We start from the raw sequence: 24,835 nt of genomic DNA, 5'->3' as shown, positions 1-24,835 counted from the left end.
TGTAGGCAGATTGCCACACTGGACATCTGGTTCAGGGGGGCAATGCTGGTTTCGGAGATCTACCTGGGCCATGGGCAAGCCTGCACCAGAGTGAGCATAAGGTAGACCTCTTGGATCCTTCTTCACTCCCTCCATCCCTTCCTCTTTCTTTTCTTTCTACTTTCCTTCAACATATGTTCTAGGTCCCCTACTATGTGCCAGGCATTGGAGGCTTGACCCTAAGAACGTGGACAGAGCTGAACTTGCAGGAATGCAGAGAGTGGGAAGCAGGTTGCACTGTCTCCAAGGGGGAAAAGCAAGCACCTTCTTACTTTTGAAAGAGATCCTTAAAAAAAGGCACATAAGGACACTTAGCTGCTTTACGATCAATATGCTTTGAAATCTACATAAGCATTTGTCATTAAGTCTCATTTTATGCCACTGACTGACACAAAATAATTGTTGGCACTTATTGAACACTTAGAATATGAGCTAACAAGTTTGCCTGGATTACCTATTTTAACCCTCCCATCCAGGAACGTCAGTAGTATTATCATTCCCAGTTTCTAAGTCAGGAAGCTAAGGCTAAAAGAAGGGAAGGGATTTCCTGAGGTGTTACAATGAGTAAGCAGCAGAGCTGAGCCTGCAATCATGGCCAGCCGAACTTTGAATAACCACATGTCATAGGACCTCCATCCAGAGCCAGCGGGTCTCTTGTTCCTTCCCCCAGGATGCCTGGCTGCCACCTAGCAGCTTGAAGTACATCAGTTTGTCCGACCAGTCTGGAAGAGCTCAGGAACTGATAACCTCATCTGTGTACTTGCGTTCCAGCCCCCCAGACTCAGCGCCCGTGTTGGTAGAAGCAGGGCGGGCTGGGCGTCTATCAAGGCTAACAGTCCTCTGCCCTCTGCCTTCCAGAAAAGACAAAGCCCCCAAGTGGCAAAGCCCACTCTCCAGTAGCAACCCGGTGGCTGGATTTCTGAAGGCTTGCATCTGAAAAATGGTGTTCATTTTTAGTGCCCTTTCCATGGTATTAGAACAGGAAAAAAAAATCAAGTCGACTGATAGGGTAAAAGACAATGAAAAACAAATGTTTTCTATTATAATGAGCATTTTCTAGCTATTGTTAAGGCAGTATGAGAGGGCAAGGTCCCGAAAGGGCTGCTTTTCTACTCTAGAACATGACCTCAGTTTACATGAACTGTTGTTCACATACATCTTTTCAGTTTGTGACGTTTACTTGCTCAGCCTATTGCTAAGGGATGGTCCAGTGTACAACCCAGAAATCAGCCAGGTCCTTGCCTGCCTGTGTTCCAGGTACGATTACACCCGAGTGTATGGCTTTCCCAGCAGCTCCTGACCTCATTGCCAATCCTGGTTCTCCACTCTGAATCCTTTGGCCAACTTCTCATCCCCCCTGGAGCTGGTAGTGTCTTCTAGCTGTGTCATCCACAGGCTTTATCACTCTTCTTCAGGAACTTCACTTCTTACTCCATACTACGATTCTGGATATTGGATTTCTGATGCCCTGGGGATCCTAAGACAAAGGTTAACCCATGTCTATTTAACCTGGTGGACAAAATGGATTTGCCCCTCATTCAGAAGCCCTGAGTTCAGTGCATTTGAGATTTGTCCTATTATCAAATAATTCTTTTCTTTGATTATGCCTCTTTGAGTTCAAAGCTTTCCATCAAGCGTTGGGGAGAAGGGATTTGTGGTTTAGACTTTGTGAGGGAAGTGATTAGTCATGTGAGGATCAAGGGACCAATTATTTGGAATTAATAAGCCTATTGTGATAATTACACCATCTTTTTGACAGCACCAGTGCTTCAGATTCAAGAACCCTGAGACAGGTCAGATCAGAGAAGAGAAGAACGTCACTCCTTGGCAGGCTTCTGCGTTATATACTCCTGATTATGTTACCAGCTCTGCCAGAAAGCATATATTCTATGGGTGTCTACCCAACAGCCTTCTCTTATTTCTGTTCTGTAGTAGAATTTGAATTCAGCTCAAGTGTCTGATGGCAATCAGTTTAGGAGGAGGCTGGGTCCCACTCCAGCCCGTGGTGGGAAAAGGGAACTCCTGATCTATCTAAACCAATGATGGTAACTCTGTTCTCCCTTGCAAGGAATTGTCTAGGAATGGGTACATGCACAATTATGGCCAATCACTTTTAAAAATGGATATAAGGAAGGGAAAGCTCCTCTTACTCCACTTCCAAACTTTGGACATTCCTGAGTAAGAATGTGATCACTGGAGCTATGGCAACTACTTTGAGACCAAGAGGAGTCTAGCCTGAGAACAACAGCCAATGTGATGAGAATGTCAGTGTAAGAAGACAGAAATAACTTAATTCCTTGATGATGCATGGCGCTGCTAGATGAACTGGCTTTGCCCACGCTTTGGATTTTGACAAGTGTATACATTTGAAAAGATTGTAAAAAGAGAAAGATTGAGGGTGCTGGCAAGAGCTTATTTAATGGAGTTTATGAAATAAAACCAGGAAAGGGCTGAAATCTCTGGAAAACGTGAGGAATTAGGAGCTCCTGTTGAAATCTTCAAGTAAGTGATGTCCGTGAATCTAATGGATCCCTACCTAAAGGTTACCTGCGCCTCTAGGACTCTTGCTTTGGACTCTAGGCTCCCTAGAGATGAAAACAGATACACAATCTTTTAAGGCAGAGCTTCTCCAATGTGACTCAGAGAAAATTGCCCTTTTGCTCTGGTCCCTGACTTCTAGGAAGTTCTATTGGCTGTTTCCTCTTCTAATAGAAGTACTATAACACAATTCTACATTTTAGAGAAACAATTTCTAAACATGGTCTATCACTATGTCAAAAGAATAAAAACAGTCTTGTTGGCAAAGCTGATTATTAGCCAAAAAAACCCCCTACCACTCCAGGGTGTAAATTTTTGCTCCTCCCCTATAGCCCTCTCAACCACTGCTCATGTTCTCTGACCAGTTGTCTTTGTCTTGCTGCTGTTGTTAAAATTTCCAAGGGGGTTGGGTGGGTATTGGTATTGTGGATAGGGGTGGACTTATTGGCAAAGCATCAAACTTACCCTGTCAGCATGAATTAACTAAGTCTTAAGGCAACAAGGACGCTTCCCTACTTAATCATCATTACAATTCCAGAAATGGTTCCCAGTGAACCCAAATATTGAGGCTGCTTATTTTACTGCAAAATCCAAATATGCAAAATTAGCAAGATCAGCTCTTGGTGTGTCGGCCGTTGCCAAATAAGAACTTGGGAGAATGCCTATGTATTTTATTAAATTGTGCATAATGATGGTGTGTGTGTAGAAGCTGACTTCCCTGGACGAGTACATCTTTATCTTGTGGGCCATCACAGCTCGTTTGAATGAAGGAGCACATTTTAATTTTTCTTCTTCCCCATTTATCAAAATGTTTTCAGTACACACGCACAGTGTGAGGGGACTGAGCTGCTGGTACATTTCAGACTCATCATTTCCTACCTTGCTTAAGTTCCTTCTGTGTTTTTACTTGAGTTGGCATCAAATCAGACCTGTCTTGTTTGGGATCCTCCACATACACCAAATTAAGGATATGTCTACCTTTATGTGGCCTGATTTACCCATGCAACTTCAACTGGGTTAACTTAATGACTCAGGAAAGGACTAGAACTGGACACATTTTCTGATCAAAAGAAAAAGCAAAAAGGGCAGCTGGACATTCTGTGGGCACCTGCTATGCATCAGGTCCTGGGATCTCATTTAACTCTCAAGACAGCTCTACGTTATAGATATGACTATCATATATTCAAAATCTAGAAACCAAGTCTCTGAGAGCACAAGAAGTGGTTTGCCAAGGTCATGCTGCAAGTGGTAGAGTCTAGAGTCAAGTTTATGTCCACCCCAATCCCAAAGCCCTTACTCTGCCTAGGACACCTCCCTGCACAGGATGCAGGGCCATCCCAAGGGCAAAGACAAGGAAAGGCTCAGGACCCGAGGAAAGAGAAAGCAAAAGAATTGACAGAAATAAGGGACTATCTGAAAGAAACCATTACAAATTCATGGGGGTGAAAGGAAAAGGTCTCATTGAGAAGAAAACTAAAAATTGACAGAAAAAAAAAAAGTATGAGCAGAAGCAGTAAACACTTGAAAATAAGAAGTAAGATTTCCCAGGAGATGTTGCAGAAAGAAATCCGAGTAAAAGATGGGAATAAACAGGGGTTTGGGGAGGAAAATATTAGATGTAGAGAATTCGTTTTCTGTGATTTCATGGAAAGTTCCTTGTAGGTTATTTGAGTGGAGAATCAAGAAAAGAACCTTTGAGAAAAACACAATTCAGCTCTGACATTAATGTTATCTAATCTTTGGGGAAGTGAATCTAATATTTTAAATTTTAGACACTTTCACCTCTCAGAGTGATTCCTTAAATCTAAAGGTGAGCCAGGGGAAGAAAACATTTTCTTGGGAGTAAAAGTTGTCCCTCCTGTGAAGTAAATTACATCTTCCTGGACACTGAGTGCCACAAATCTCAGTCCCAGCAAATTGTGGCCACCGACTGCTATGAACCCCAATTGGAGGTCAGTGGCTAAAAGAGGCTGTGGATCATGATTCTCCAGAACTGCAGACCCCTGCAGGGTAGAAATCATTTCCTGGGGATCCCAGGCTGCTCCACCCACCCATCTGGGGCCAGGAGGAGTGATTCTTGAGGTTTTGAGTGATTTTTTTACTGAAGTAAAGGAAAACAAACTCGGTAGCAGAAACCTTCCCCTACTGGGAATGCTCCTATGGCTTCAGCTGCCCAAATATATATGCATGTGTGTGTACCTGCCTGCATGTGTGTGCATGTGTGCACATGTGTGTGCCCACCTACATGTGTGCATGTGTGCCTGTCACATGTGTGTGCGCACGTGTGTGCACACACATGTGCGCATGCATGCGTGCATGCGTATGCGCCCGTGTCAGCATGCGTCCATGTGTACACACGTGCACATGTGTGTGTGTGCATGAGTGGGTGTGCATGTGAGTGTATATCTCCCATGTGTGCATACCATCCCCCCACACACAAAGAACAACAAAGTCTCTGCAGAAGTATCTCTAAAGAGGCAACCTTTAGTAAACACACTAAACTTAGAGTCAGAAGCCCTAACTTGGAGCATATCTGAGTAAATTCTTCCTCTTATCCACTTTGTCACTGCGGGCAAGTTACTAAACCTTTCCTAACCTCAGGTCCCTCTTCCAGAAAATGGGAATAACAACTCCTGCCCATTGTTGTGAGGATCAAATGAGACATCACATGTGAGGATACTTTGTAAGCCAAAGCACATTGTAAAAGCACATGAGTTCTCCCTTGTTTAGGGGCAAAATGGAAGGTAATGTGTAATCAAATTACTAATTTCTCACCTTGAATCCAGCATTTGCCTCCTTGACATTCATGAGCTGGAAGAATCAGGAAAGTTTCCCCATATCCTGGTGTTTCTTCCTTCTTGGTAGGAGTGAAGGGCTCTCCCCTGGCCTCTAGGCAGTCCACCGGGAAAGCTTGGGTACAATTCTCTGCACTCTTTCCAGTGCCCAGTGGGTGTCTTGGACTTGCTGTGATCTAGTAGAAAAGAAGCTAGCAGAAGGCAGCAGAGCAAGGCTCTCAAGACTCACATTTCCCTGCCCGCCTGTACCTTGGTCTTTCCACACTGGTGGCGCATAGAATCTTCTTGCCACCCATTCCTAGGATCCCAGGGTATGGCAAGTTCTCTGTCTGTCCCCTGCCTCATTTCCCACATCTGCACTGAAAGACAAAGGCGCCCTGCCCCCAGCTCAAGGGAAAAGCCAGATTAACCTTTCTGACACTACAGCAAATGTTAACAGTCCGCCCTGTCTTTCATAATGCCAATCCAGACACCAGTCATTCACCGTCTGTTAGAAATACAGAGAATATATGTCAAAACTCACCCGCACATGCTGAATCGGAAAAGAGCAGTATTAGTGCAAACTCTATATACATTATTTATCAAATGAACTCTCTGCAGTAGGAATACAATTCATTTCTACTCTCTGCCTCTCTTGTTCTTTCATTTCAATAGGAGATGAAAGAAACCATATATAGAATCTTTCTGGGCATTACTCATGCAGCAGTGTCCCTGGCTAGGGTTTGAAGTCAGAGCTGTCTATTGCCTGAAGGGAGTGGGCTGCTTCGAGTGGGAGAGAAACAGCCCCTGTCTGCCAGGTTTTCTTGGGCTCCCTTCCCCATGGCCACCGCCACCACCCCACCTCCTGGAACTGTGAATAATTTGATCTCTCTTCAGCTCGCCAGCACACTTGAAGGAGGTGGGAACTTTGGCTCAGAGTAAGGCAAGTAACTTTTAAGTGCATTTTCTTTGCAACAGCAGCTTGAACAAATTATCACAAGGAGGGGAAGGTGTTCCCAGTAGGTCTACTTGGGATCAAGACCAGCTCCCAGTTGGCCTCATAGTAGAGAACAGAAGAAAATATATCTCTCACTCAGGTTAGGCTGGTGTAGGCCTTAAAGTGAGGCCCACACATTTTCAGAATCACCTTGGCTCAAGGTTAGGAGTTTTGCTTGGTGGGGATGGGGGTGGTCATGGTGATGGTAGTGACATTGGAGGTAATGATGTTGTAGGTGATAGTACTCATGGTGGAGGTATTAGTGGTGATGATGGAGGGGATGATGGTGCTGGTTACGGTAATAGGGGTGCTGGAGGTGCTGATAACGGTGTTGATGGAAGGTGGTGGAGGAAGGTGATGATGGTGGTAGTGGAGGTGAGGATGGTAGTGGGGGGATGGTGGGGGTGGTGATGATGATGATCGTGATGATCGTGATGGTGGTTGTGGTCTGTGTGTGATGGTAGAGTGCTACAATATAATCTTCAAATTCAGGAGAATATTCATAAGGAATTAGCTACTTCTTTTGCTTCTATGTCAAGTCAGACCTCCATAAAAACCCTCCCTGACTCATGTCCAAGTTTGTCTATCTCACAGTATGGGTTACAAAATGGAAGTTCCATGTGTGAGGGACTGACTGCCTGCTGGTGTCCAAAGAACTTTCTTGACTTTGGGACTAGGTGCCCTGACCATCTTCTCTCCCAAAAGCCAAATGTTTCTTGTTTTTAGAGCCCAGCTCAAGTTCACCTCCACACCTCTGGCCCATGGTGACTGCCTTCTTCAAACCTTGCTTATTTGGCTTAGCTCATTTGTTGCCTTCATTGTTTTATCTTTTTTTTTTAAGATTTTATTTATTTATTTTAGACAGAGAGAGAGTGCGAGCAGGGGGAGAGACAGAGGGAGAGGGAGAGAAAGAAAGAAGCAGACTCCCTGCTGAGCACAGAACCCGACACGACACGGGGCTTGATCTCAGATCTCATGATCCTGAGATCATTACCTGAACTGAAATCAAGAGTCAGACTCTTAACCGACTGAGCCACCCAGATGCCCCCTTCATTATTTTATCCTATGTGTTAGGTTACAACCAGATTGTAAGCTCCTTGAAGACGAGGCGCATTTCTTGTCTTCCTTAATTCCCATACTCTTTAACTAAGTATATATTGAACAAATGAATGAATGGATTGATGAATGAATATATGGTGTTATCATTTTCTCTCCAAAATACATAGCATAATGATGCCTACAATAGTCAAGAAATTAATTTGAGCATAAAAATCTTTTTGGCATTGCAAGAAAGGGGGAATTTCATTATTACTAGTACTGCTGCTGCTGTTCCTGCAGCTAACATTTGTCGAACTCTGTGCCAGGCTCTGTGCTCAGCACTGCACACACATCATCTCCTGTAATCTTCATAACACAAGCTTATGAAATGCGTACTAGTTCCCCATTTTGCAGGTGGAAAACCAAGGATGGAATTTTCAATAGTTTATACTAAAGTTTCGTGGTTAAAAGTACTAACTGGATTCAGATGGACCAAAGCTCAGATACAAACTCTATCATGCACAAGTCACATGGCTTTTATTTATTTTTTTTTTACTTTTTTATTGTTATGTTAATCACCATACATTACATCATTAGTTTTTGATGTAGTGTTCCATGATTCATTGTTTGTGCATAACACCCAGTGCTCCATGCAGAACGTGCCCTCTTTAATACCCATCACCAGGCTAACCCATCCTCCCAACCCCCTCCCCTCTAGAATCCACAGTTTGTTTTTCAGAGTCCATCATCTCTCATGGTTCGTCTCCCCCTCCAATTTCCCCCCCTTCATTCTTCCCCTCCTGCTATCTTCTTCTTTTTTTTTTCTTAACATATATTGCATTATTTGTTTCAGAGGTACAGATCTGAGATTCAACAGTCTTGCACAATTCACAGCACTCACCATAGCACATACCTTCCCCAATGTCTATCACCCAGCCACCCCATCTCTCCCACCCCACCCCCCACTCCGGCAACCCTCAGTTTGTTTCCTGAGATTAAGAATTCCTCATATCAGAGAGGTCATATGATACATGTCTTTCTCTGATTGACTTAATTTGCTCAGCATAACACCCTCCAGTACCGTCCACGTCGTTGCAAATGGCAAGATCTCATTCCTTTTGATGGCTGCATAATATTCCATTGTATATATATACCACATCTTCTTTATCCACTCATCTGTTGATGGACATCTTGGCTCTTTCCACAATTTGGCTATTGTGGACATTGCTGCTATAAACATCGGGGTGCACGTACCCCTTCGGATCCCTACTTTTGTATCTTTGGGGTAAATACCCAGTAGTGCAATTGCTGGATCGTATGGTAGCTCTATTTTCAACTTTTTGAGGAACCTCCATACTGTTTTCCAGAGTGGTTGCACCAGCTTGCATTCCCACCAACAGTGTAGGAGGGTTCCCCTTTCTCCACATCCCCGCCAACATCTGTCATTTCCTGACTTGTTAATTTTAGCCATTCTGACTGGTGTGAGGTGGTATCTCATTGAGGTTTTGATTTGGATTTCCCTGATGCCAAGCGATGTTGACCACTTTTTCATGTGTCTGTTGGCCATTTGGATGTCTTCTTTGGAAAAATGCCTGTTCATGTCTTCTGCCCATTTCTTGATTGGATTATTTGTTCTTTGGGTGTTGAGTTTGATAAGTTCTTTATAGATTTTGGATACTAGCCCTTTATCTGATATGTCATTTGCAAATATCTTCTCCCATTCTGTCGGTTGTCTTTTGGTTCACATGGCTTTTATTAAATCAGTTGTGATCCCTGGACCTTGGTTTCCTCATCTGTAAAGTGGGAAAATAGCACTTAATTGTACAAGGGAGAACTGAATGAGGAGAATCATTTATATAAATTTTATACACACACACACACTCTTTTGCCCAGTGTCCAAGACAAAATAAGTTTTCAATAAATAGTTGCTCTTTTTCTTTCCTTCTCTATTTTTCTGCTTAAGGACTTATAGCTGTTAAGCAACAAAAACAGAGCTTCGCCAATATATCTGGTTGTAAAGCCCATGGTCTCACATACCATATGTTCAGCCTCAAAAATAAGCTATTTCCCTGAGGACTGAGGCTGAGTCACAAGACATCTCCAGGAGTGATGATGCCATATGACCAATTCTGTGAAAAACTAGGCCCATTTGGTGGGCCTTCCCAGTAGTCTCACACCAGTGGTAGTCTAGAAAGCCAATGTCTTGCTTAGCAATCCACCTTCACATGATCCATCCACCATAGCCTGGGGTCCCACCATCATCTATTATACTGCTGGGAGCACAGCCTATAGAAGTGCAGCCCCTCCAACACATCCAAATGGGGTTGCGGGCCAGCCTCTGTGGGAGTTAGCTGGTCCAGGCCTCTCCGACAGCCCCACAGGCTATGTGTGGCAGCTCTGGGGGCACATTTCTCTTCTGCTGCTTTACCCAAGTGTTAAAAATTAATTTAACTCTAATCACACTGACAGGGGAAAAGTTAATAGAAGTTTTATTTTTAATATATGAGGAACCTTAACAGGATTTAAAGTTAATGCCTCAAAAATGGGAAGGACTGCTAACAATTTATCTACCAGAATCTGCAGACTTTAGTGGAAAGCTAAAGAAATGGAAGAACTATGACTCCAGCAGCTAGAGGCAGATTTGAAATACCCCCCAAAGCAATTGGGAGAAATCCCAATCATCTGCCAACCCAAGAAACTGACTCATAAATTGCCCAAATCCTCAGTTTCCCCTTATTATGTGACCTCCAGTTTTCTTTACTATCCAGAAAAAATATCATTTCAATTTTTTAAGATATAATAGAGCTTTTCACTTAGAATCATAGAATTTTAGAGCTGATTTCTTCTAGCTATAATAACTTATGATACTAAGAGATGTGGAGGTAAAGTTTATAACAGAATGGTGCTGAGCGTGGGCCATACATTTTGTTTTAGACATAGCTCTTGGCTATTTTCAAAAGCTACTAACTTAAAAAAATCTCTCATGCAAAACACTCTCCAGTGCTCTTAGACCAAGCTGCCCGAACTATTCATTGTCAGACTATATTTCATTTCGGAGACCAGCCAACCACTTTCACTTAGGAATTCTTTCACCAGATGTTTATTGTGGACCTACTAAGTGTCAGGTGTTGTTCTGGACATGATTGAGAGAGTCCATTTTCAATCAGGTAGGCAGGAAAAGTCTTACAAAGAAATGACATTTGAGTGAAGACTTGAAGGAAGTGAGGGAATGAGACGCGTGACCATCCAGGGAAAGAGCATCTTAGGCAGGGGCCAGAGGTGCGAAGAGACTGAGGCAAATACTTGCCCTGTGTAATTAAGAATCATCAGGACAGCTGACATGGCTGGCCTGGGGTAAGCAAGGAGGACAGAGACAGAGGCAATGTGGCCGGGGGCCTTCGAGGTGGTGGGTAGGGTTAGGATTTAGAAAGCTATATGGGTGATGACTGTACATTTAGATTGCCTAGAACGATCTTGAATTACATCTGTTGTCCTGGCAGAATTATTAATATTGTCACCACTCATTCTCTAAATGCCCCAGTTTGGATGATAAATTATTGTTGAAGAAGGTCATAAAGATGATGTGACTCCTGGTTGACCGGTGATCTGGATCCTGGCAATTAGAGGCTCCTCCCCCCTGCCCTGTCCTTGGAGGGTACATTCTGCCCACTGGTCCCATACTAGGAATCACCTCAAGGACACACCTTTGAGAGAGTCAAATGTTATTGAAACCATCTGGAAGGGACACCCGGGTGGCTCAGTCAGTTAAGTGTCTGCCTTCGGCTCAGGTCATGATCCCAGGGTCCTGGGATCGAGTCCCAAGTTGGGCTTTCTGGTGAGTGGGGTGTCTGCTTCTCCCTCTGCCCTTCCCCCAGTTTGTGCTCTCTCACTCACTCTCACTCTTGCTCTCTCTCGAATAAATAAATAAAATCTTAAAAAAAAAAGAACCCATCTGGAAGGTATACTTGAGTGAACCCCATTACGTTGTCTATATAAACTTTCAAGATGCTGTGGCAGATGTGAAGATCTTCTCTTGCGGCCACCCAAGACAAGCCTCATATGTAAGTTCCCTTGTTTATTAAAGCTGCCACCTACCAATCCAGAGTCACCCTCCTCTTTCTTCACTCCCTTCCTGCCCACGGCGTCCAGGAGCCAGTTTCAAATTTCACCCAGGGAACTCCAAAGTTTGTAAACCAACAATTATATGGTCACTCTACTCACGGACTACCATTAAGACTTTGGTTTTTACTCTTACATCATCAAGGACTCACTGGCTGCTCTGTTTAGAAGAGCCTGACCAGGGGCCGAGGTGGGAGTAAGGAAACGACCGGAGGGTTTACCAAGCGCGGGTTACTGCCTCTCTCCCTAGAAGACAGCCCCTCCCACGTTGTCTGCCAGTCTTTCAAGGCCTGATGTAAATGTCTCCTGAAATTTCCCCTGATGGTCTCAGAGGAATCCCTGATCCCCAATCCTCGCAAAATTAAATTGCTCCTTGATTGATTTTTTTGCACTTTATTTTCACATCGATTATAATGTTTGCACATTGTATTTAGTTATTAGTTGGCATGCCTGCTTCTATAGATAGACAGGGAAGATCTTTTGTCTGAAAAGGGAAACACCTATTTTTTGGGTTTCTAATGCTATGGTCTAAACGTTTGTGTCCCCTCAAGATTTCTGTGCTGAATTCTAACCCCTAAAGGTATTTGGAGGTGGGGCCTTTGGGAGGTAATTAGGCCATGAGCTTGGAGCCTTCCTAAATGGAATTAGTACCCTTATAAAAGAGACCCCAGCGGAGCTCCCTGGCCCTTTCTACCATGTGAGGACACAATGAGAAGTCTGCTACCTAGAAGAGAGCCCTCACCTGACCATGCTGGCATCCTGATCTTGGATCCCCAGCCCCCAGACCTGTGAGAAATAAATTCCTAGTCTTTATAAGTGGTATTTTGTTATAACAGCCCAAACACACTAAGACAAGAGTATAAACCAGATGCTTTATATACTTTTTCATTTTCTATTTAAAATGCACAGTAATCTGGGGCATCTGGGTGGCTCAGTCAGTTGGGCATCTGCCTTCAGCTCGGGTCATGATCCCAGGGTTCTGGGATCGAGTTCCGCATCAGACTCCTTGACCAGCGGGGAGCCTGCTTCTCCCTCTCCCTCTGCCTGCGGCTCCCCCTGCTTATGCTCTCTCTCTCTGTCAAATAAATGAATAAAATCTTTTAAAAATAAAATAAAATAAAATGCACAGTAATCCTAAAGGATGTAATATTGGCCATGCTCTAGTTACCTATGCAACAAACCACCCCAAAACCTAGCGCTATAAAATATCATCCATTTCATTAATGCCATGGATTCTTGCAACCCTAAAGAATGATTCTATCACTGGGCCAGGAATTTGCACAAAGCATAGTGAGCACAGCTGGTCCCTGGTTAGAGTCAAACAGCCGGAGGCTAGAAGAATCCATGCTGGAGCATCCAGTGCCAAGATAGCTCCACTGGCATGTCTGGCCCAGGCTCTGGGATGACTAGCAGGCTGGTGTGCCTCCCTATGCCCTCTCCAGGATGGTGGCTTACGTGGTGGCTCAGTGTTCCAGAAAACAAGGAGAAGCTCCATGGCTTTCATGACCTAGCCTCAGGAATCCCGTGGCATCACTCTCACCATATTCTATCCATTGAAGCAATCATAATCAGCCCATTTGAGGGGAGGCGACAGAGATCCCACCTCTCAATGAGAGGAGAATAAAAGAATTTGCAGCCATGCTTTAAAACTGCCACAGGTCCCACTTCGCCGATGAAGAAACCACGGCTCAGAGAGTGTAGGTTACTTGTCCAACATCATTAAACATGAGGGAGCCGGTACTCAAAGTGCTCTGTCTGACTGCGAAGCATATGTTCTTTCTAAAATACCAGATGCCCATTGTGGGGAAGAGATAATGTCTTAGTTCTATCACCCTGTGCTTAGCATAGTTCAGCACATTATGGATGACAGACTGAATGAATGAATAAATGTAAATGTAAAGCTGCTTTTCAGCATTTTCTGCTTGCAACCCTAAAGAATGATTCCATCACTGGGATTTCAATCACTGTGGCAAGAGGTAGGGGAGCCATTTGGGGGTGTGGGGAGGCATTTCAGGTAGAGTTCTATCTGCTAAAACCCTCTTAACTGAAATACAATTTCTTCTTACTCCCATTACAGCCTCAAAGACAGATTGCTAGACTCATTTAGAAGGTGGAAAAACTGAGCAACTTTCTGGTGTCTTCAGTATTTAACATGACTAAGCCTGTCTTCCTTTCCCCATGAGGATATTAAGAGCCTGAGAACAGGGAGACACGATCCATCTCTGAGAAACCAACCCGGCCCACCTCTCCCTCACTAATCGCCTGACCTTTCCATAAAGGTGAAAAATGGCTAATATGCATTGTCTTTGATAAGGTTTTACCTTTGATCAAAAACTGCAAACATGTTGAGCTCACATTCTAGCCCTATCATGAATTCACTGTGTGTCCCAGAAGAGCTCACCTCACCTCACCAGCTTTGCTAGCTGGTACTCAATGGTCTGTGACTTGATGGCTGCCCTTCTGTAGCCAGCTTCCTGTGGTTCTGGGGAAGGGACTCCAAGTTTCTCCATCCCTCAGCCCTCATGCCTGGACCATCATGAAGTCAGACTCTACTTTATTTCTGAAATATTTCACCAATCCCCTGGGTAAAGGGAGACAGGGAGCTTTTGCTTATTCTTGCCACTTTTCTCTAGGTTTGAAATTGTTTCCATCCTTCCCTTTCTTTCTCATTCCTCCTACCTGGTCCAAACCACCTGGGCTATGACAGGTGTCTCTTAACTGTTGTTTGTTTCTGCTTCCATGTGCTCTCCCACCATCCTCGTCCACACGGAATCCAAGGTGGTCTCTGTTTTCTATTTATTTTTGTTTGTGTTTTTCTTTTCTTTTTTTTTTTTTAAGAGAGGGATAGAGAGAGAGGGAGAGAGAAAATCTTACGCAGGCTCCACCCCCAGCACAGAGCCTGACACAGGGCTCAATCTCACAACCCTAAGATCATGACCTGAGCTGAAATCAAGAGTCTGACGCTCAACCGAGCCACCCAGGTGCCCCATGTTTGTGTTTAATAGTAGTAAAACATGCATAATATCAAATTTACTATTTTAACCATTTTTTAAAGATTTTATTAATTTGACAGAGAGAGAGAGAGCACAAACAGGGGGAGGGGCAGAGGGAGAGAGAGAGAGGTGGACTCCCCACTGAGCAGGGAGCCCGACGTGGGGCTCGATCCAGGACCCTGAGATCATGGCCTGAGCTGAAGGCAGATGATTATCTGACTGAGCCACCCAGGCACTCCCATTTTAACCATTTTTAAGTGCATGATTCACTGACATTAAGCACATTCACACTGTTGTGCAACCATCACCACCATCCATCTCCAGAACTTTTCATCATCTCTGCTAAAACTGTGCCCATTGAACACTTCCTCCCCATCCCCCCCTCCCTGTAGCCCCTGGTAACCACCTTTCTTTCTCCCATCTGTCTGAATCTGAGCTGTCTGGGAACATAGGTACCCCTCTCCAGGTACCTCATATAAGTCAGATCATATACTATTTGTCCTTTTGTAACTGGCTTATTTCCCTCAGCTCTTCAAGGTTCACCCATGTTGTAGCAGGTGTTACAATTTCCTTCCTTGTAACACTGAGTAATATTATGATGCACTTTGTTTCTCCATTCATCTGTTGATGGACATTTGGGATGTTTCCACCTTTTGGCTATTATGAATAATGCTGCTGTGAACATTGGCTTATGGGATCATTTTCTTAAAAATACAAATCAGCTCCTGTCACTCTCTGCTCCCTTAAAGCTCTCCAAAGCTTCATGCTAAGAATAAAATCCAAACTCCTTTCCCTTGTCCACTAGACCCTATGGGTCCTTCTGTCTGTTTTTTCTCTCCCCCAAACTTTTCAGGCTCCAGCCATATGAGCCTTCTGTCCATTTCTCAAACACATCAATCACGGCCTCATGAAAGCCTTTGCCTAGGCCTAGAATGCGTCCTCCCAGACCTAAGCATAGCAGCTCCTCTCTTCATTCAGGTCTCTGCTCAAATATGTCCTCCTTAGGGAGGACTTTCTGTGCACCTGAACTACAGTAGCCCATGCTCCCGACCAGTCACCAGGTCCTGTTTCTAGGTGTGTTTACTCCATAACAGTTGCACCCCTGACACTACATAACACCCCTGCTGGGTGCTGTCTTCTTCCCCCACCAGACGGTAGAGCAAACTGCCTTGTTCCCTGCTGAATCCCAGAGCCCTGAAAGGGCCTGGCACACAGGGGGCACTCAGTGTTCGCAGGATGAATGAAATCTGAATACATGATTTGAGAGTCCACAGTAGTCATAGGACCCCAAAATGAGTTGACAGAAGGGAGATGCAAGGCACACAATGTTGGGTCCCATTACATTGTTGCCTCAGCTGGGAACTGTTCCTTCGGCTGCTGCTTTGGCTGCCTCCAAGTGGGGACCGGGGCAGACAAACGTACAGCGTGACAGGGTACGCTTGAGACACTAATACCCAAGACACATGTGCACTCCCAACTATGTCAGGCTTTGTGTTCCCAGAAAGCTCAGAGATGACAAGGGAGACCAGGCTGGGTCTAGTCAGAGCAATTCTCTATAGACTTGCCCCTAAGTCACATAATATATTTATATATATATAAATGGAGAGAACCCATTAGTCTGTGTCTCTCCAACATTCAAAATGCTAAGTCATTTTTCAGGCTTGGCTTGATATCTCTTTCATCAATAAGAGCTACAATCCTGCCAAGCTGGGAACAGATAGCTCTACCCACTGCTGAGATAAGCAGTTGGGTAAAAGGTGAAGGGAATGCCAGTCTTATGCTCAGTGGGTTCCATACATCTGCTCTCAGGGGCTGTCAGAGGCTCTCTTCCTTGGGGGGGAGGGGAAGTGACAGGATGGCCATCTTAATGCCACAGGGATGAAATCCCCCACTGGAGAAACATAACCAAGACTTCTCCTGCTGGAAGCAATGCAGCATGGTTGACAAGGAAACGGATTCCAGTCCCGGAGGCCAGGTGTCCTGATGCATGCCTTTTGCTAACTACATGGCATTGAGAAGTCTTTTAACTCGTTGGGCCTCAGTTTCCTCAAGTGCAAAAGCAAGGAATTGGGCCAGATGGTCCAAAAGATCCCTTTGAGTGTGAAAATTCTGGCCCTTTGACACAGCAAAAGGGGACTAAGAGAGATGTGAGGAGGAGAGGGAAACCAAACACGGCTTAAACCCCTTCACGCTCTCCCTTGCACCAGCTTATAGTTGGTTGTACCTGTCCAAGCCAAGGGTCAATTTGTCTTTGTGGAAGAGAAGAACAGGAGAGGAAATTGCTTCCCCTCCCACCAAAATGAGCAGTTAAAAAAATCTGTGGAATGCCAGTTGATGAGAACAGCTTTCTCATTCTTATAAGGATGTAAATGGCTCTGGACCACCATGCCGCAGATGATTTCTTGGGACCTCTGGGATTTTCCTGCATCCCTTTAGAGAGACTCCCTTGCCCTGATTACTGTGTGCCATACAGGGCACCTGGTCAAGCAGGGTTCATGTGTCCTGAAGGATGGGCTTCATTCATTCATTCATCAAACAAAAGTATGTTGAGCACTTACTCTGTGCTAGGCACTCTAGATTCAGAGATAAGATATAATCCTTGTTCTCCAGGAGCTCCCCACCCAGAAAGTCCAGTAAGCAGACTGAGTCATAGGCTGGCATGATAACGGCCATGGTAAAGAGAAGTATGTGCTGCCATGGAGCCCCAAGCAGAGAACTTAAACTAGAGTTGGGAGGGGTACTCTGCTCTCAAGGAGGTCTCCCTAGAGGAGGTGAAAACTGAGCTACGGCTTAGAGGATTCTACCTAAATATTTCTATTTTTGTCATCACTAAAGGTGAAGATCAGCTCACAGCTACAAGAGATTATGGGGAGATAGTGATACCAGGGCTGGGAGAGAAGAGGGAAGGTCTGATGGAGGGACAGAGAAAAGGGTTATGAAGCCCTCCTTGTTCCCAGCTTCTGCTGGACGCCATGAATCTTTAATGGTATAGATGACACGGTTGGGGATAGGTTTTTCCCCATAGTGCCTGGGAAGGCGGAAGGATGCCTAGATGGAGAGTGAGAGACTGTCCCGGGACAGGCAGGAGATGGATATGAGAGGGAGGGAGTTGGCCCTCCTGATAGGACTATGGTTTACAGGACAGGTCATGGTTCTAAGCCAGGTGGGGAGAAGGAAGGGGTACCAGGAGGGAGTTGGCCCATGGGAAAATGGAGACATGGAGGGACCAGTGAGCCAGTGTTGGTGGACAAGCAAGTGTTGCAAAAGCAAAGCAAAACATGCTGAAGGTCATTGATGAGGCTGCAGATGAAGCTGACCCGTGTCTGGCAGAAAATTGGAGACTCTCTGGGTTACAGAGGAGGAAGCTTCAAGGAGGGAGGCTCTGCCTCCTAAATCTCAAGTGCAAGGATTTCTCTGGCCCTCTGGACTTGGCAGCCTCTCCTATGTCCTCCATGAGCAGGTGAAAGAAGATCCCCCCTAAATTCAGCCCACGTCAGTGGGGACTCAGCCACAGAGATGCCCTCCTTCCTCTGACACTTCAGTGAGGGCTTAGCATTCCTTACAGCTCCATCTTTTTTGTCACCCCTTCACTTTAACCTTCACAAATGCCTTCCCAGGACAGATGGCAGCCCTAAGTATCTAGTCACCAAGGCTACTCATTTAGCAAGTGACCCAGCACAAATGTGAATGTCTCTTAGTTGGTCTGCACAACTCAATAGTTTCAAGAATCTAGCATTTGTTAGATTTGCTAGAGCAAGGAAAAGAAGAGGGAAAAGGAGAGGAATGCCCTTAAGTTCTGTTGCAGGATCAGCGCAGCCCTGAAGTGTTCAGTGTGTGTGGGTGCCCTGGACATTGCTGTGGGCACGTGCATATGTACGTGCATGTATATTCATGTGTACGTGTGTGCCCACGTGCCTGTGCATGTGTGTGCCCATGTATGTATGTATGCTTGTGTGTGGGAGTGAAGGAGCTGCAGAGATCCCTGGGGAAATGGAGGTTTTGCCAGCCATTCCATAGAGGTCTGTAGATATCATGTGATCGGGCTGCTTAGGTAAGCAGCTGTTTCCACATAGTGTTTCTACAACTCCAAGTGGTCTCTGCTATTTGAGATGAAAAATATCTCAATGTCTTTGCAGAACTTCCCATGACTTGCTACCACTTAACTATGTCAGTAGGTGGCAATACCAGCAGGCTGATCACTGGGTCAGATGCTAGGACTCTACAGAAAAGTAATCCTCTGGATTCCTTGGAGCCAACCCCAAGGAAGGACTAAAGCATGCCCAAGCAGCTTCAACATTTCCTGGACCATTCTGTGTGGGGTGCAGTGACCTTCTTGGCATGGAGGGAAGCAGGACAGCTCAAAGCCACAGCCCACTCCCTCTCTGGGCTCCCCCACCTGCCTTAGGGGTAGCAACAGCTCCAGACTCAGTCCTAGACTACAGGCTTGGTGATGGACTTCAAGGGGTCACCAATGTGAACAGGAACCTTGAACCTGGTAGTACTTGCTTCCCACCAGGGAGAATACATGATTGGTCAGTCTCTTCCAGGGGCTTTTAATAGCTTCTGCTGCTCCCAAGGTAGGCCAGCACACCTAGGTCTCTGTGTGTCCCATGTGACCATATATACCTTAGCCTGGTCTGAGGTGGACAGAGGAGCACCGTGGGCCACTGATCACCGGACTGGGAAGCCAGTAAAATCCCTGAATGCTCCTGAGAGCAAGATGTTCGGGGGATGGGGAAGAAAGCTAGAGTGACCATGCGAGGGCTCAGGAGCCCACCAGGGTAAGGAAACCAGGTATGGGAAGAAGAGCACCTGCGCAGGTCACTGGAGCTCTGATGTGGCTTCAAACCACCTCTGTTCACACCTGGGGAAGATGAATCCAGTCATCTGTTGTCTTTTCCCAGCGGAAAATAATGGGCAGCATGTTAATAATAGTAATAATAGATAACATTTACTGAGCCCTCACTATGCACCAGGCAGTGTGTTTTTAAAGGTTCTCATGGATTAGCTCATTAAATCCTCATAACAACCTTAAAAGATAGGAGTATAATTGGTCCCATCTTACATGTGCTAGAATAAAATTTGATGATATTAACTGAGGAATGTTCCCTTGTTGAGCACCACATACCTCCTTCCCCACATGGAAACAAGGCCTTCGTTGCCTCAAAAGCCACTCCTTGCCCACAAGTGGGGAGAATACAAAATCAAGAACAAAAAACAACCAACTGACAGAAAAATAGAAAAACACGGAAATTGATTGTGTCTCCAAATAGGCATCGAAAAAGTCACAGCAGAGACGACTGTCTTGAAGTCCCAGTGGTTTTGATTGGCAAAAACACTGGAACTTTGGATTGATTTTTTTAATTTTATTTTATTATGTTATGTTAATCACCATACATTACATCATTAGTTTTTGATGTAGTGTTCCACGATTCATTGTTTGCGTATAACACCCAGTGCTCCATTTAGTACGTGCCCTCTTTAATATCCATCACCAGGGTAATCCATACCCCCACCCCCTCCCCTCTAGAACCCTCAGTTTGTTTCTCAGAGTCCATAGTCTCTCATGGTTCATCTCCCACTCTGATTCCTCCCCTTCATTTTTCCCTTCCTACTATCTGATTTGATGTTTTATAGAGAAAATATTTTCTATGTTCTAGAAGTTTGACTTTGATTATTAAGAGTCAGAAGTGTTGAAAGTGTCCACTGTAAATAGGGACAGGGAAGAAAGCAGGATGATAGATGGTTCAAGAACTGTGCCCTCCCCTCCAAAAACAAAAGGAGTAGAATAAAATAAGAAGAGAATGGGGGGGGGGGAGAAGAGGGGAGAGAAGACAAGGAGGACTAGAAGGTGGAGAGGGGAAGGAGGATGGGGAAGAAGGGGACAACCTACAGAGAAGCAGGGGGAAGACCAGGAAAGAAGAGAAAGCAAATCCACTGCTGGTGTGGGTCTCCGAGAAGGAACCTCCCCATCCCCTCAGCAACCACCCCTCTCACCCCCTCCATGCCACCACTACTTCCAGAAGATGATAAAAACTCAAGTGAAGTGTCTCCTGGGTTTATGTCACAGGGAGCAGAACAGGGAGGTTTTGAGCCTCTGGAACACACACACACACGTACACACACTCAGACACACACAGACACACAGCAAATGTCTGGGGCACCCACACCCCCTGAGTTCCTCAGGGGCTGGCTGGTCCTGAAGGCTGTCTTAAGGTCTATCACTTCTCTCCTCTCCACCCCAGCTCGTTGTGACTGCCCGTTCCCCTCCTCTGGGCACAAAGAGTGAATAATTTTTTTCTTTGCTTTGTTTTTTTATTATATAAATAATTCAGGTTAACATAAACCAAACAGAAAAAAATTAGAAAATACAGATAAATAAAAGGAAAAATAATTAAAATCCCACCATCCAGAGATGGCCACGATTAATAATTTGTATATCTGTGCATATCTATAGCTCTACACATATTATGTATCTTCATAGAAACATAGTTTCTAATTGGTTTTACAATCAGTTAGAGAAGGACTAGAGCCATAACTTAGACTATGTCACCAATAATTATAAAGCAGCTCTTAGTTCAGGAATTCTATCTAGTCCCAGAAAAATAAAATAAAGGAAAAAATCATAGCTATCTGTGGCTGGAAGAATGTGCCTTGAGGGAAAGAAGCGACAGAGCCGAGCTTCTGACCCAAGATTTGGGGCAGACTGGGGAGACCCTGATGCAGGGGTTCCTTGCATGCTGCTGTCAGGCTCAGTCGGGCTGAGATGTCACTCTCCCCCTGCTGGTCACTGGGCTATGCTCATTCAAAGTACGTGCCATGCCTTCTTGCAACATGCCCTACGTGAGAAAACCTCCTCTCGGGATCAGAGAGGTCTGTGTTGCGGAGCAGAAGGGCCAATTGATCTATAAGAAAGTGAGAGCCACAACTCCTTGGACCTAGGCAAGGTTGAGACCCATATCCAACCACAGTCTTAGAGATCAGTGTGAAAAGATTTTAAAAGCCAGACACACAGGAACCATGTGTTCCCCATAATGGTTCAGATGAAATTATATTGTCCAGAACATTTTAAAAGCAAGCAGCTTATTTCAAACAGGGGCACACACAGGCTACTGATGTGCACAGTGGAAACTCAATAAAGGAGCACATCTAATGAAAACAGATAAAACGTACAACTGCAATCGCAGGTCATGCATGAATTATTAACCTTGGGGAGTTTTCTATCAGTTCTGGGAACTATGGATTGTGTCTCTGGTATATAATTTGGGAGGTATTGGTTCTCTATTTCATAAGAGAGAACTTGAAGCAAGAAATGTAGTTATTTCTCCTTTAAATATATACTGTAATTACCAGTCGGCAATGACTAAATGCTATTAACCATCTGTTGGCTGTTCAGAGACCTGTAATGAGTAAACCTTAGCAGCTTCTTGACATTTTCTGTAGCATTGTGGCTGGGGCATATACACACCTGTACATATTTAGAATTTGTTTATTGAAAATTTTTATAGACCAAGAGATGAAAAAATCCTTGAACACGTTTAAGACTTCTGTTCAAAATCTCTTGACGAATGCTCATTGACATGAGAATCAGACATAAAAACTCCTTTGTTTGGTGTAAAAGGCCTTCCATGATCTGGCCCAACTCACTCCCCAATTCTGCATCATGCCTCTTGCCTCCTTACTAACTATGCATCAGCCATCTTGGTCTTCAAGAGTCTTCAAAGGTGCCAGGTTCTTTCCCAACACAGGACCTTTGCATATGCTTTCCCCTATCCTTGGGCCATTCCTCTCCACCTCCACACTCTCTGCCTGACTTTCTTTTTCTCATTCTTCAGGTCCCAATGTAAATATCACCTTTTTGGTGAGGTCTTTCCTGAACACCTTTTCTTAAGTAGCTTCTGCCTGCCCAGCAATATTCTCTATCTCAGCATCTTGTTGGTTACCAATTGCAATTTAGAGTTGTTTAAGTGTTGATTTACATGCTAGGCCTCCTCTTTCCCAGAGGACAGAACAGCAGAGACTGTGTCTGTATTATTTACTACTGTAATTCTAGCAATAAGAATGCTACCTGCCATCTACTTGTTGAATGGATGAATGAATAAATCATGCTATTTTTTACTTCTTGGATGTGAAGTGTGAAGGACTGATTTGAATCAGAACCTATGACACATTCACAGGAATCAGGGTCCAGGAAGCTCTGCCCATAGACCAATGGGTAAGGCACTTAGTGATGGACCAGCTGCACGTCATGTCTCCTACATTGTACCTGTTCGTGTGTGCTTCTTTTATGCCTTACACCCATATTCCCCTTAGCCCATTCAAATCCTTAGATCTTCCCCCATCATATCTCACTTCCTCACTTCCTCCATTAACAAGGTATTAGATTCCTTGATCAGAAAATGAAGAGACTTCTTCATCACACCTCATATCATGGAGCAATCCATCTTTTTGAGTTCCTTTCTTCTCAAGTCCTTCCCAGCAACCCCATCCAGATTTCATCGTCCTTTCCCATGATTCTCCCTTTGTTCAATTTCCATCTCTCTTGTCCCCTCTTTCTTGGGGACAAGACAGTTCTCCTTGGCTCAAGTGTGGTTATCATCTATGGAAGATGAAGCATGCGTTCACGGTTCACGGTATCTCTCCTCTCCAGGTTCACTATAGAAAAGCTTGTTTTGAACTTCTTACCCCAGATTACAATCTTGCTCCAATATACCCCACAGTCCCTACCACAGGGCCAACCACATAGTAGGTGATCAGCGAACACTTGCTCACTTGTGTTGACTGAAGGAGCTGGTTGGCCTGAGAGTCACAAGCACTTGGCAGTGACAGGATGTTCTAGGCCAATGTTCATGTCCCTGATCCTTCTCGTGTGAGGAATAAGAGCTCCCTTCTCCAAAACTATAAGGGTAGTGCCATCCAGAGACAGGAAATCCATAGTTCAAATTAAAATAAAATGGCAATAAAGTGACACACAAATATCTAGTTGTAAACGCTGAAAGGACTTAACTTAATCAAGCAAAAGGGCACAGCTTTTCTATTGCTGCATAATGTAAAGGCATTTTATTACTCTGGCAATTGGCAAAAAAGTCAAATGACTTTATGGGGCTTTTTCTAAATTACCTTTATTAATGCATGTAATATTATTGAAAAATTATACTACGGAGTAAATGTTCCATTGAGCTACAAGTTGCCTGCAGGAATGTGTTGTAAATATACATGGTGAATATGTTACTATCTTTACAACGGATTTCGCACCTTTTACAGCCTTCTGAAACCAGACTAGCAGAGAGTACTTGGAAAGGTATGGCTAATTTTACAACACAGTATACAGCATGGATAAATTTGCAGAGCCGGGAAATACACCAATTGTCTGAGACTGTGATACCCTGTTTGGGAGTTATTTCAAGACTCCTTTTTCCTAGATGCCTTGCATCTTTCTGATATGTTGGCATTTACTTTGAGAAACCTGTTCTGGCTGATTTGAATAAGGACAGACTTGGGCAGTTGACAGGACTTTTCATATTTATTGTACTATTATGCTTGGAAACAGAAGAGCTAGTGGCTGAGGCATGCCAGGACGGATGCAGGTGAAGGCTTTCACCTCTTCCTTCTGGTCACTCTGTGTGCATCGATCTCGATAGACAATGCATCTGGTTATGGTTCAGAGATCCCAAATGCATTTGCTCTTTGTCTCTCCTGTCGGCTCTGAGACCACCCTCTCCCTCTCCATGTTCCAGTAATCCAGCTGGTGTTAACTTCAGAGCCCTGAGATTTAACATCAATGTTTCAACCTATCTCTCCCCTGGTCTTACAGCCTCCCCTCAGGCGGGACCCCAGGCTACTCTGTCTTCACTCACTCTCATCTTGTTTCCAATTAATTCTCTCACCACTTTCATGGTTCCAGGTCAAACGGATGGGAGTTATCTAGTCCTAATTTATGAGGCTGGTTTACATGTCCTGCTGTCTGCTATTCACTGTGAATTCTGTGAACTGGTTGAAGGAGAAGGGGAAGGGAAAAAAGCCAAGAGAAAAATAAGATGTTAAAAAAAAAAAGGTAGGTCAGTGAGACAAACTAAAATTTACTGTACTGCTTACCTCATAGATTCCTCCAGAGCTCCCATTTTGGAGAAACATGCCACTCCTCTGCAGACTGAAGCCACAGCAGTCCCTGAGAGCACACCATCGCCCAACAGATGTCAGGCTCTGCCCCCTCTGTTCCCACTGCAGGTGGTTCCAGGCTGGGAAGGCTTACAAATGCAAAACATGTCACATGTACACGTGACTTTTAAATTCTGGCTTTTAGTAACTCACACTCCCCTTCCTTGCTTACCTAATTG

At 44.6% G+C, this 24,835-nt stretch overlaps 1 protein-coding gene across 2 annotated transcripts in view; it reads left to right on the top strand.

Annotated features, from left to right (window-relative positions):
- The window catches only part of TNR (tenascin R), a 419,528-nt gene that overhangs the window by 281,665 nt on the left and 113,028 nt on the right, over positions 1–24,835 (top strand). The window lies entirely within an intron of this gene.

The sequence above is a fragment of the Phoca vitulina genome, unplaced genomic scaffold (genome assembly GCF_004348235.1).
Source record: "Phoca vitulina isolate PV1807 unplaced genomic scaffold, GSC_HSeal_1.0 scaffold73, whole genome shotgun sequence".
NCBI lineage: Eukaryota > Metazoa > Chordata > Mammalia > Carnivora > Phocidae > Phoca > Phoca vitulina.
Note: the sequence above shows the minus strand (reverse complement) of the source record. Positions and strands in the feature narration are given on the sequence as shown.